Below are 14,322 nucleotides of genomic sequence, written 5' to 3' on the forward strand. Positions count from 1 at the left end.
TTGTCCCAATCCCCTCTTCTAGGAGCCGGAGGAACCACCTCTAGCACTGAGAATTTGAGGACTTTTGGATTTCCAGAGTGGACGCCACCCCTTTAAACATAATTCACAGGGGTCCTTTTGGGCCACAAGATGGTTCAACAATATTACAAAGGTTATGCTATACATAAGTAAATATACACTGCCTGTTCAAAAAAAAAAAAAAAGTCACCACAAAAAAAAGCCTTTAGCCTTGATTATGGCGCGCATTCGCTGTGGCATTGTTTCAATAAGCTTCTGCAATGTCACAAGATTTATTTCCATCCAGTGTTGCATACATTTTTCACCAAGATCTTGCATTGATGATGGTAGAGTCTGACTGCTGCGCAAAGCCTTCTCCAGCAAATCCCAAAGATTCTCAATGGGGTTAAGGTCTGGACTCTGTGGTGGCCAATTCATGTGTGAAAATGATGTTTCATGCTCCCTGAACCACTCTTTTACAATTTGAGCCCGATGAATCCTGGCATTGTCATCTTGGAATATGCCCGTGCCACCAGGGAAGAAAAAATCCATTGATGGAATAACCTGGTCATTCAGTATGTTCAGGTAGTCAGCTGACCTCATTCTTGAAGAACATACTGTTGCTGAACCTAGACCTGACCAACTACAGCAACCCCAGATCATAGCACTGCCCCCACAGGCTTGTACAGTAGGCACTAGACATGATGGGTGCATCACTTCATCTGCCTCTCTTCTTACCCTGATGCACCCATCACTCTGGAACAGGGCAAATCTGGACTCATCAGACCACATGACCTTCTTCCAATCTTTATGCTCCCTAGCAAATTAAAGCCTTTTTTCTGGTTTGCCTCACAGATTAGTGGTTTTCTTACAGCTACACAGCTGTTCAGTCCCAATCCCTTGAGTTCCCTTTGTATTGTGCGTGTGGAAATGCTCTTACTTTCACTATTAAACATAGCCCTGAGTTCTACTGTGGTTTTTCTTCGATTTGATTTCACCAAACGTTTAAGTGATTGGCGATTACGAACATTCAGGATTTCTTCCTCGAATGCGATGGGTCCCAACTATTCTTCCAGTTTTTAATAATGTGTTGGACAGTTCTTAACCCAATTTTACTAGTTTCTGAAATCTCCTTAGATGTTTTCTCTGCTTGATGCATGCCAATGATTTGACCCTTCTCAAACAGACTAACGTCTTTTCCACGACCACGAGATGTGTCTTTCGACATGGTTGTTTAAGAAATGAGAAGCAACTCATTGCACCAGTTGGGGTTAAATAACTTGTTGCCAGCTGAAAGATAATCACCCATGCAGTAATTATCCAATAGGAGGCTCATAACTATTTACTTAGTTAAATCCAGATGGCAGATTTTTTTTGGGGACAGGCAGTGTACATATATATACAGTACAGACCAAAAGTTTGGACACACCTTATCATTCAAAGAGTTTTCTTTATTTTCATGACTATGAAAATTGTAGATTCACACTGAAGGCATCAAAACTATGAATTAACACATGTGGAATTATATACATAACAAAATAGTGTGAAACAACTGAAAATATGTCATATTCTAGGTTCTTCAAAGTAGCCACCTTTTGCTTTGATTACTGCTTTGCACACTCTTGGCATTCTCTTGATGAGCTTCAAGAGGTAGTCACCTGAAATGGTCTTCCAACAGTCTTGAAGGAGTTCCCAGAGATGCTTAGCACTTGTTGGCCCTTTTGCCTTCACTCTGCGGTCTAGCTCACCCCAAACCATCTCGATTGGGTTCAGGTCCGGTGACTGTGGATGACAGGTCATCTGGCGCAGCACCCCATCAGTCTCCTTCATGGTCAAATAGCCCTTACACAGCCTGGAGGCGTGTTTGGGGTTATTGTCCTGTTGAAAAATAAATGATGGTCCAACTAAACGCAAACCGGATGGAATAGCATGCCGCTGCAAGATGCTGTGGTAGCAGTGTCACCAGCAAAGCACCCCCACACCATCACACCTCCTCCTCCATGCTTCACGGTGGGAACCAGGCATGTAGAGTCCATCCGTTCACCTTTTCTGCGTCACACTAAGACACGGTGGTTGGAACCAAAGATCTCAAAATTTGGACTCATCAGACCAAAGCACAGATTTCCACTGGTCTAATGTCCATTCCTTGTGTTCCTTAGCCCAAACAAGTCTCTTCTGCTTGTTGCCTGTCCTTAGCAGTAGTTTCCTAGCAGATATTCTACCATGAAGGCCTGATTCACACAGTCTCCTCTTAACAGTTGTTCTAGAGATGTGTCTGCTGCTAGAACTCTGTGTGGCATTGACCTGGTCTCTAATCTGAGCTGCTGTTAACCTGCGATTTCTGAGACTGGTGACTCGGATGAACTTATCCTCCGCAGCAGAGGTGACTCTTGGTCTTCATTTCCTGGGGCGGTCCGCATGTGTGCCAGTTTCTTTGTAGTGCTTGATGGTTTTTGTGACTGCACTTGGGGACACTTTTAAAGTTTTCCCAATTTTTCGGACTGACTGACCTTCATTTCTTAAAGTAATGATGGCCACTCGTTTTTCTTTACTTAGCTGCTTTTTTCTTGCCATAATACAAATTTATTAATACAAGTTTATTCAGTAGGACTATCAGCTGTGTATCCACCTGACTTCTCCACAACGCAACTGATGGTCCCAACTCTATTTATAAGGCAAGAAATCCCACTTATTAAACCTGACAGGGCACACCTGTGAAGTGAAAACCATTTCAGGTGACTACCTCTTGAAGCTCATCAAGAGAATGCCAAGAGTGTGCAAAGCAGTAATCAAAGCAAAAGGTGGCTACTTTGAAGAACCTAGAATATGACATATTTTCAGTTGTTTCACACTTTTTTGTTATGTATATAATTCCACATGTGTTAATTCATAGTTTTGATGCCTTCAGTGTGAATCTACAATTTTCATAGTCATGAAAATAAAGAAAATTCTTTTTGAATGAGAAGGTGTGTCCAAACTTTTGGTCTGTACTATATATATATATATATATATATATATATATATATATATATATCTTGAATGAATACATTTAAGTAAAATAATAGATCTTGGTAAATGTACTTGTGTTCCCTTTTACATGACTTTACAGTCTTGCTCTGAGTTAAAGTTTCCAACATTCGCCAATTTATTAAATCCATCCTGTAATCCTCCTTTACAGTTTAAACACGCACCCAGCAAATTGAAAGGAATCCATTCCCACCAGCACAGAATGACCCCTGTAACATATGTCAATTAACAAAAGAAGATATATCCTCCAGGAAACAGACTTTGTAGTATACACACCACCCACAATACAATTGCCACAAACAGCCCACGTTATACACGTCCAGCACAGCAGAACAAAAGAGAAGCCCTGTAATTTGCTGCTTATCCTTTCAACTAGGACTTCAATGTCCGCTCTCGGTCAGATCAAGCATAGGTGTCCTACTCCCCAAATGGCCCACAGCCAGCTTGAAAAATATATAATTGGCACTTAAATGATACCGTTTTTCCAGCCCTTGAAAACAGGTTGTTAAAGGGATCCCTCATTAAAGGGACTTTGACACAATATCGCTTCTTCATATTTGCACTGGCTTGCATCAAGATCCGATGTTCTTTTACATGTAGGAGACTACCTGTATGTAAAACTAAGGGCTCATTCACATGACCGTTTGAATGGGGGTGCAATTCCGCTATTTCATTTCAACGAGGCCGCAAAAGATGCAGACAGAACACCGTGTGCTGTCCGAATCCGTTGTTCTATTCCGTGGCCCCGCAAAAAAGATACAACATGTCCTATTCTTGTCCGCAATTACAGACGGTAATAGGCATTTCTATAATGGGCCGCCTGTTCCGTTCTGAAAAATTGTGGAATGTACACAGACGACATCCGTGTTTTGCAGATCCACAATTGCGGACCGCAAAACACAGCATGGTCGTCTGAATGCGCCCCTAGTATGGAGTCAACATACGTGCTACTGGAAAGAATAGCATGATTAATAGAATTGGGTGCCTCACAGAGTTCCTATTGGTCTGTAGGGCAGTCCGTGGACACAGAACAATTTTTTTTTTTGTGTCGGGCTTTTTAGTGGCGCCATGATAGAAGAAAGAGGAGTGGTCGTCTGATGTGGCACCACTCTATAATTGGCTTATACAGAGACAACTCTCTGGGGGTGGGGAATATTGCTTAAAACTGGCTCTCTGTGCAGACAAATGCTCTCGCCGTTAACCTCTTAATGACCAGGCCTGAAAAGGCCTTAAAGGGGTTGTGCAGCAATATATATTTAAGACCTACCCTAAGGATAGGTTACCAATATCTGATGGACAGGGGTCTGACCCCCCCCACCCCCCCCCCCCCCCCGGCGCCGACGCCGACGCCGATCAGCTGTTTGAAGAGGAGGCAGCACTCCTTGCGAGTGCTGCTTCCTGATCATTGCGGAAACATAGTGTAATTACAAGTACTCGTTCCATTCACATGAATGGAGTGAGTACTTATAATTAAACTAAACCGCCACTGCAAGGGAGATAACAATGTGCAGTGTAATGAAGAGGAAGTAGCACTTGCATGGAGAGCCGCCTCCTCTTCAAACAGCTGATTGGCGGGGGTGCCGGGTGTTGGACCCCAGCCGATCTGATATTGATGACCTATCCTGAAGACAGGTGATCAATATAAAACACCTGCTCAATCACTTTAATGCTTTTTTTTTTTTGGTCTATCTGCATTTCAGTATTTTTTTTCATTGACATGGCTGTATGAGGCCTTGTTTTACATTGGAGAAATGTTATTATTTTTGGGCATTGATGGTGTTATTTATAAGGTTTTTTTTGTGTGACAATATAGAAAATTCGATTTGTGGCAATGTTTTAATGTCGTTCATGTTTCTCACAAAATAACCTAATTAGGGATGAGCGAATTTCATATTTTTAAGTTCGTGTGCGGGTTTGTGTTGTGGAATGTACTGAATTGTGTTATGGATTCTGTTACCTCGGACCATAACGCAATTCCATGTTGAAATGCCTTTAGAGGCATTCCGTTATTCATTCCATCATAATAGAAGTTTATGGCCTGCATAACGGATCTGTCCGGTTTATGTTATGCTGGAGTCCTCTTCTGCATAACATAATTTTTATTTTATTTTTTACTTTTATCCCATGCTCAAATAAAAAGTCCCAAAATACCATTAACTGCTATTTTAAACTACTTTGCACTGTTTCCAACACAAAATACACCTTTTCCTTTGTTTTCCCTCTCTGTCTGTTTCCCTCAGCCACCACTGCTAATCTATTATTGTTAACAAGCTGCTGGTCAGTGTCACATACCCACTCCCAAAATGCATGCACATATATCTTTACTACCCCCTGCTTCACATAACCACTAGTCCTTCTCCCTCTGGTCGCTGTGAATATGCTCTGCAGCAATTTCCCAGTCAGTCTCCTCCCCCCTCTGGCAGCCATGAATATAGTCCCTACTAAGTTCCCCTGCAGATAGCTAGATAATTGTTCCATGGAGCAGAAGTGTTGCTAGGGTCCAGGCCCAGCCTGCTTGCTGGCAAAGCCTCTCCGAAAGGGTGTGTGCTTCCCCTGGCTCTTAAAGGGCCAGTGCACGTGCATCATAATCTTCAAAAGCGAACCAGTGGGGTGGTGCCTGAGCAATTAGTTTCCTTAGCTTGCTAACCTTCCTGCGAAGTTGTGTTGTTTCCTATATGTCCGTATAGCGACCTCTGGCCATTTACAGTACTCTGACCATCTGCTACCTTACCTTACTTGTGCCTGAACTCTCTTCTGATTCTGCCTGCTCTAGCCCTAGACTGAATTCCGTATTACATGTGCTCAGCCTGCCTGGACCTCTGTCTGTCCCTGACTATGATTTTGCCGGCGCCCTCGGGGCCGTGCACCAGTGTCTCTGATCCATGTAGGTCAGCTGTTAACTATAACAAAACTACTGAAAGAGGTTAGTGGCATGGTGGTTCTCCTGCAGAGAAGTCTGGATCCCTGTATAGGGGTTGAAGGGAGAGAATTTTATCAAGGGAAGTGTCCAGATGCCTAAAAAGGTATCCAGCTGCTATGCAGTGCAGTATCACAACAGGCACTCTAGCATCGGGTAGGGGCATTGCGTTATGAGTGCATGATCGGTCCTGTAATAACTTTAACATTTTGATTGACAAGAGCCACCAGTGGCTTGCCTCATTTATATAGAGTTCTCCAGGCTTGTAGCTAATATGGGTCTTTCAGCTAACCCATGGACAGAATACAGTAGTATATACCCTTACGTCGCTCCGCTGATTCCATGATTCTGGCTGGTCACATGACCTTTTAACTTGCTGCAGGTCCTTCATCTGACGTCCCGATCAGATGTGCTCCAGTTTTCTTCATGTTCAGTTACATGCACACTATGCAGCTGAACAGGAAGGAAGAAGAGTATATCCGATCGGGAAGAGCCTGCAGCCAGTCGGCTGTTCATGTGATCTCAGGCAAAATCAGCGGATAGATGAAAGGGCAAGTACTGCTGAAAGTGCATTCTTCTCTCCACAGATTAAGGCCTCATGAACACGACCATTGTGTGCATCCGTGGCGTTGTTCCGTTTTCCGTGATTTTCTGCGTTGAAAACTCAGAAAATGCACCGTTCATCAGCGGCCATGATCCGTGTTTCCTGTCCATCAAAAAAATAGGACCTGTCCTATTTTTTTGACGGACAACGGTTCACGGACCCATTCAAGGCAATGGGTCCGTGAAAAAACACGGATGCACACAAGATTGGCATCCGCGTCCGTGATCCGTGGCCGTAGGTTACTTTCATACAGACGGATCATTGGTGGCCAGTGTGCGCCCCCCCCCCCCGATCATTGGTGGCAGCGGTGAGTTCCGATCGGAGTCCCAGTTTAATTGCTGGGGCTCCGATTGGTAACCATGGCAACCAGGACACTACTGCAGTCCTGGTTGCCATGGTTACTTAGCAATATTCGAAGCATAATACTTACCTGCTGCGCTGTCTGTGACCGGCCGGGAGCTCCTCCTACTGGTAAGTGACAGATCATTAAGCAATGCGCCGCACAGACCTGTCACTTACCTGCTGCGCTGTCTGTGACCGGCCGGGAGCTCCTCCTACTGGTAAGTATGATGCTTCTACAAATTGCTAAGTAACCATGGCAACCAGGACTGCAGTAGCATCCTGGTTGCCATGGTTACTTAGCAATTTGTAGAAGCATCATACTTACCTGCTGCGCTGTCTGTGACCGACCGGGAGCTCCTCCTACTGGTAAGTATGATGCTTCTACAAATTGCTAAGTAACCATGGCAACCAGGACTGCAGTAGCATCCTGGTTGCCATGGTTACCGATCGGAGCCCCAGCGATTAAACTTGGACTCCGATTGGAATTAAGGGGGGGGCGGGAGGGACCGCACTGGCCACCAATGAAATTAATACAATAGAGGGAGGGAGGGGGGGCCGGGGGGGCCGCACTGGCCACCAATGAAATTAATGCAATAGAGGGAAGGAGGGGGGCCGGGGGGCCGCACACTGGCCACAAATGAAATTAATACAGTAGAGGGAGGGGGGGCCGGGGGGGCCGCACACTGGCCACCATTGAAATTAAAACTAGGGAGGGAGGGGGGTCTGCCCTCTGCTGCCTGGCAGCCCCTGATATCTTACAGGGGGCTATTATACTGTAATGACCGGCAACACGCACAGGGAGGAAAACAGGGAAAGCCCTGCCCAAGGGAGAGGGAAAGGTGGTGACCCCTAACTCACCTTGCAGCTGGCACCTGCCTGCCCTGACGTCCCTAGACGGGTTCCTCACCCGTGCGGCGATCACGTGCCTAAACCCTGGCTTTCCCTGAAATGAGCCCTAGATAATGAACGGGCCGGTGGGATCGCTAGTCCTCACCACTGCACTAAGAGGGAAACACCAGGGAGAGGACAGACAAACACAGACAAACACAAACACCCAGGTGGACGGCAACAATTGTCCAACAGGGATCCGGTGGGTAGCGTTCTAAGGCAACACTCAGAGAACGCAGCAACACAGCTCCAGTGGGTCAGAATAGATGTCCAGGCAGGAAGCTCTATATCTGGCAACCAGAGAAGTGTGAGAGGGGAATATAAGGAGGATTGGGAGTGCTGGACAAGGAACAGCTGAGAGAAGGAGCTACGGATCCCTGACTGAGCCAAAAGGGTTTGTAAAGCAAACCCAGAAAGCTACAATAAGGAAACTTCCCTATCTGACAGAGCGTGCAGCCAACCGCTGCGACCTCCTGACCCCGGGTACAACGGAGTCAGGCGTGGCTCTTGACACCCTCGTGACAGTACCCCCCCTCTCTACGAGGGGCCTCCGGACACTCAGGACCAGGTCTCTCAGGATGAGAGGCATGAAAAATCCGGACTAGCCTGTCGGCGTTTACCTCAGACGCAGGAACCCACATTCTTTCCTCGGGACCGTAACCTCTCCAGTGCACCAGATATTGGAGAGAGCGGCGGACCCGACGAGAATTAACAATTTTGGATATCTGAAATTCCAAACTACCATCCACGACAACAGGAGGGGGTGGCAGCGGTGACGGTTCTAGAGGTGGAACATATTTTTTGAGTAACGACTTATGAAAGACATTATGGATTTTAAAAGTCTGAGGTAACTCCAGGCGAAAAGCCACGGGGTTGATGATGGCTACAATCTTGTAAGGACCAATAAACCTAGGACCCAGTTTCCAAGAGGGAACCTTCAACTTGATATTCCTAGTAGACAACCACACATAGTCATTCACTCCTAGGTCCGGACCTGGCGACCGTCTCTTATCAGCCATGCATTTGTATTTACCTCCCATATTTTTCAAGTTAGCTTGCACCTTCTGCCATACTGATGAAAGATGACGAAAAACGTTCCTCTTCGGGAACCCCAGAAGACCTCCCCTCTTTGAAAGTACAGAATTGGGGATGAAAACCATATGCACCAAGAAAAGGTGACTTGCCAGTGGATTCCTGACGGCGATTATTTATGGCAAACTCAGCTAACGGTAAATATGACGACCACAACTCTTGGTTTTCAGACACAAAACATCTTAGATATGTCTCCAGGTTTTGGTTGGTACGCTCAGTCTGTCCATTCGACTGAGGATGGAAAGCTGAGGAAAAGGACAAGTGAACCCCCAAACGGGAACAAAAAGCTTTCCAAAATTTAGAAATAAACTGGGTTCCCCGATCCGAAACAACATCGGAGGGGACCCCGTGAAGCTTCACGATCTCACTGACGAATACCTGAGCAAGAGTTTTAGCATTAGGTAGTGCGGGTAACGCAATAAAGTGTGCCATTTTGCTAAACCTGTCCACTACTACCAAAATCACTGTTTTACCCGCAGACAAAGGTAAGTCAGTGATAAAATCCATAGACAGATGTGTCCATGGTCTATTGGGAATGACGAGTGGTAATAGAGACCCTGCAGGACGTGTATGTGAAACTTTTGCGCGCGCACAGGTAGAACAAGAGGACACAAAATCCATTACATCCTGACGCAACCTTGGCCACCAAAAACGATGAGACAATAGCTCTAAGGTTGCTTTACTACCCGGGTGCCCAGCAAGTGCCGAATTATGATGTTCCTTTAATAATTCGAGACGTAGGTTCAACGGTACAAACAATTTCTCTGAGGGGCAAGAGACCGGGGCGTCCCCCTGGGCCTCTAACACCTTCCCCCTCCAAAGCAGAGTGTACCGCAGAGACAACCACTCCTCTTTGTAGAATGGGTACCGGATCACTCACATTACCCCCTCCAGGGAAACAACGAGATAGTGCATCAGCCTTGGTATTCTTTACCCCAGGACGATAGGTAATCACAAAGTTAAACCTGGTAAAAAATAGCGACCACCTAGCCTGTCTAGGGGTGAGACGCTTAGCTGATTCGAGGTACAGCAGATTTTTGTGGTCCGTAAACACAGTGACGGGGTGGACTGCCCCCTCTAAAAAGTGACGCCACTCCTCAAACGCAAGTTTAATAGCTAACAGTTCCCTATTGCCAATATCGTAGTTCTGTTCTGCTGCAGATAGTTTTTTTAGAAAAGAAAGCACAAGGACGCCATTTGCCAGGAGACGGACCCTGAGACAGCACAGCCCCCACTCCCACCTCTGATGCATCGACTTCAACAATAAAAGGCTGAGAGACATCAGGTTGGACTAGTACAGGTGCTGAGGTAAACCTCTCTTTTAGAGAGGAAAAAGCAACTTTAGCAGCGTCAGACCATTTAGAAAAATCAGTCCTCTTCCTAGTCATGTCAGTAGGGGGTTTTACGATCACCGAATAATTTTTAATGAATTTCCTATAGAAATTCGCGAAGCCCAAGAACCGTTGTAGTGCTTTGAGGTTCTCAGGAAGATCCCAATCCAAAATTGCCTGGACCTTCCTAGGATCCATACGGAAACCTGACGCAGATAAATAATAACCTAGGAATTGTATCTCCTGAACGGCAAAAACACATTTTTCAATTTTAGCATATAATTCATTCGTCCGTAGGACCTGTAGTACTTGTCTGACATGCTCCTCATGTGTTCTCAGATCAGACGAATAAATTAAAATATCATCTAGGTATATTACCACAAACCTGCCGATTAGATGACTAAAAATGTCATTAACGAAATGTTGAAAGACGGCAGGCGCATTGGTCAGGCCGAAAGGCATAACTAGATTTTCATAATGCCCCTCAGGGGTGTTAAAAGCTGTTTTCCACTCATCCCCCTCTTTAATACGAATCAGATTGTAGGCCCCCCTAAGATCGAGTTTGGAGAACCACCTAGCATCCGCAATCTGGTTAAACAGGTCAGGAATGAGAGGAAGAGGGTATGGGTCTCGGATGGTTATCCGATTTAATTCACGAAAATCTAGGCAAGGACGCAGGCCCCCATCTTTCTTTTTAACAAAGAAAAACCCTGCAGCCACGGGTGAAGAAGAGGGTCTGATGTGTCCCTTAGCCAAACTCTCGGAGATATAATCCTTCATGGCTTGTCTCTCTGGACCTGAAAGATTATATAACCTGGTCTTGGGTAATTTTGCGCCGGGAATAAGGTTAACCGGGCAATCATAAGGACGATGAGGTGGTAACTTCTGACAACCCTTTTCAGAAAAAACGTCCTCAAAGTCCGAAACAAATGTAGGTAGGGTAGTTATGGAGGCGACTAAGCAATTGCTATTTAAGCAATTTTCTCTGCACGGCTCACTCCACTCCAATATCTCCCTGGCCTGCCAATCCACCACTGGATTGTGCGCTACCAACCAGGGAAGGCCCAGCACCACCGGAGTGGGAAGCCCCTCCAGAACATAACATGAGAGCATCTCGTTATGGTGGTCCCCTACCCGAAGGTGTAAATTATGAACGATGTGGGTGAGGTTTCTCTGAGACAGAGGAGCAGAATCTATAGCAAATATGGGAATAGGTCTCTGTAACGTACAGAGAGACAAACCCATAGTGCGGGCAAAATGGGCATCTATCAAATTTACCCCTGCTCCACTGTCTAGAAAGAAAAAAACAGTCTCTGTCTTATCACCAAAAACAATAACCGCTGGCAACACAAATTGCGATGTACGTATGGAGGAAACGTATACCCCCCGGCTGACATCCTCCACACAGCCTGGGGTTAGTAGTTTTCCGACGGTTTTTTTGTTTCTGAGGAAAGAAGGACAGACGTTAATGAAATGACCCCTCTCCCCACAAAAAAAAACAACCCCCACGCCTACGGCGAACCTCAGGAGGACGGACCTGACGAGTAGTTCCTCCTAGCTGCATAGGCTCGTCTAAGTCCGTACAGACTAACTGCTGCTTGGGAGGGGTTAGCAATGGCTCCGGTTTTTTCAACCTGTCCCTAAGGCGTCTATCTATACGGATAGAAAGGGACATAACTGCATCAAGGGAAAAGGGGGTCTCATACAATGCAAGCGCATCCTTAACCCTTTCGGATAACCCAGAGCAGAACTGACTCCTGAGAGCCAAAAGGGTTTGTAAAGCAAACCCAGAAAGCTACAATAAGGAAACTTCCCTATCTGACATAGAGCGTGCAGCCAACCGCTGCGACCTCCTGACCCCGGGTACAACGGAGTCAGGCGTGGCTCTTGACACCCTCGTGACAGATACGCACAATTAACCCCTCAGGTGTGGCACCTGAGAGGTTAATTGTGCGGATCACAGCCCCCTGTAAGAGATCAGGGGCTGCCAGGCAGCAGGGGGCAGTCATGTACACTGTTCGTAGTATATTCTAACTTGAAGCATCCCCATCACTATGGGAACGCCTTTGTGTTAGAATATACTGTCGGATCTGAGTTTCACAATGTAACTCAAATCCGATGGTATATTCTAACATAGAGGCGTTCCCATGGTGATGGGAACGCTTCAAGTTAAAATATACCATCGGATTGGAGAAAACTCCAGTATAATAATACAAACTAGTATAATAGGGACTCCTGACTTCACATTTAAAGTCAATGGGGGACGGATCCGTATGCAATTGCACCATATTGTGTCAACGTCAAACGGATCCGTCCCCATTGACTTGCATTGTAAGTCAGGACGGATCCGTTTGGGTCCGCACGGCCAGGCGGACACCAAAACAATTTTTTTTTTTTACTTTCCTTCATGTCCGTGGATCCTCCAAAAATCAAGGAAGACCCACGGAATAAAAAACGGACACGGATCACGGAACTACGGGACCCGATTTTGCGGAGGCCTAACTGCAAGAACCCCTTTAACTTTAATGAGAGGTGTCATACTGACATTGCGAGCACCTACTGTAGACATGGCCTGTGCACATGGGCTATATGTACCACATCCTTAAGATGCAAGTTCTACTGTACATCTATCTTATCTATTCAATGCGGTCTAATAGTATTCTCATAAATGTAACCTGGTTCACAGTGTTCTGCTTTCTTCTAGAATAGTTATCAGCCCTCCAGCACAGGTTTATATGAATATCCTCTGTTTATGTCTTCATTTCCTTTGATTTATTGTGTGTATATTCAGGGTGCAGCACCATACATTACCTGCGGTATAATTGGGCCGCTTCTGAGTGTGCTCAGAGTTTTAGCTATTGTCTAGCAGTTACTCATTCTGTTTGATCCAGTGTGTGTGCTGTAAAATGTTAGATTTTTTTGCTTTATAAGCATCAATAAAACACTCCACCATAGTAACGACATTTCAAGTGTGTTTTTCTTGCTCAAGGACACTTCAAACCGATTTATCCTGAAATCGTAAAAAATATTCCAGGAACACTTTTATGTCGGCAAGAAACTGTCTACTGAAACTATCTTTTCTGGATCATATTATATTACAGGCCCTACTGTACACAACTGATGCCGGCTTTCAAAAAAATCTGCTACTTGAGTCTTGGATTAGTATAGAAGGTGATTGCCCAGAAGGCCACAACAGCACGGAGTGGTGGTCCAAAATAAATCTAGTTTTATACAAATAAAGCACTTTTTTTTAATTACATGTTAACGACCTACAAGTGGATATTCTATGTCTTTTTTAAATGGGTGGATGGGTTTCTGGATATCATTTTTTGAAGTCACTCTATGTATACTACTTTGTATCTGAGCTCTTTAACTTTCTCTTTGTTTGGACTTTTAGCACAGCAAACAGCCTTTCTTTTCTCTCTCAGTTAGGCCATCACTATGACCAGAGAGAGTCCCCAGTAGTGATTCATTTAGAGCATCACACATTACACTAAAGCCCCTTTCACACGAGCGAGTTTTCCGCACAGGTACAATGCGTGACGTGAACGCATAGCACCCGCACTGAATCCTGACCCATTCATTTCGATGGGTCTGTGTACATTTCACGCATCAGTTCTGCGTTGCGTGAGAAACGCAGCATGTTCTATAGTCAGCGTTTTTCACGCAGCCCTGGCCCCATAGAAATTAATGGGGCTTCAGTGAAAAACACATTGCATCCGGAAGCAAGTGCAGGTGCGATGCGTTTTTCACTGATGTTTGCTATGAGATGTTGTATGTAAACCTTCAGCTTTTTATCACGCGCGTGAAAACGCATCAAAACGCATTGCACCTGGGCGGAAAAAACTGAACAACTGAACGCAATCGCAGACAAAACTGACCGAACTTGTTTGCAAAATGGTGCGAGTTTCACTGAACGCATCCGGAGCCAATCCGTCACGCTCGTGTGAAAGAGGCCTAATAAGTGCAATGCTCTTAAAAAGGCATCTGTCAGCAGATTGTTACCTATGAAACTGTCTGACCTGTTGCATGCGCATGTCAGGACCAGAGGATGTGGATCCTCTGGATCAGCTAATCGTGGACTAGGAATTAGCCCAATATTGCAGGACCCTGCATTAGAATTG

This window comes from Bufo gargarizans, chromosome 8 (genome assembly GCF_014858855.1).
Source record: "Bufo gargarizans isolate SCDJY-AF-19 chromosome 8, ASM1485885v1, whole genome shotgun sequence".
In the NCBI taxonomy this organism is placed as follows: Eukaryota; Metazoa; Chordata; class Amphibia; order Anura; family Bufonidae; genus Bufo; species Bufo gargarizans.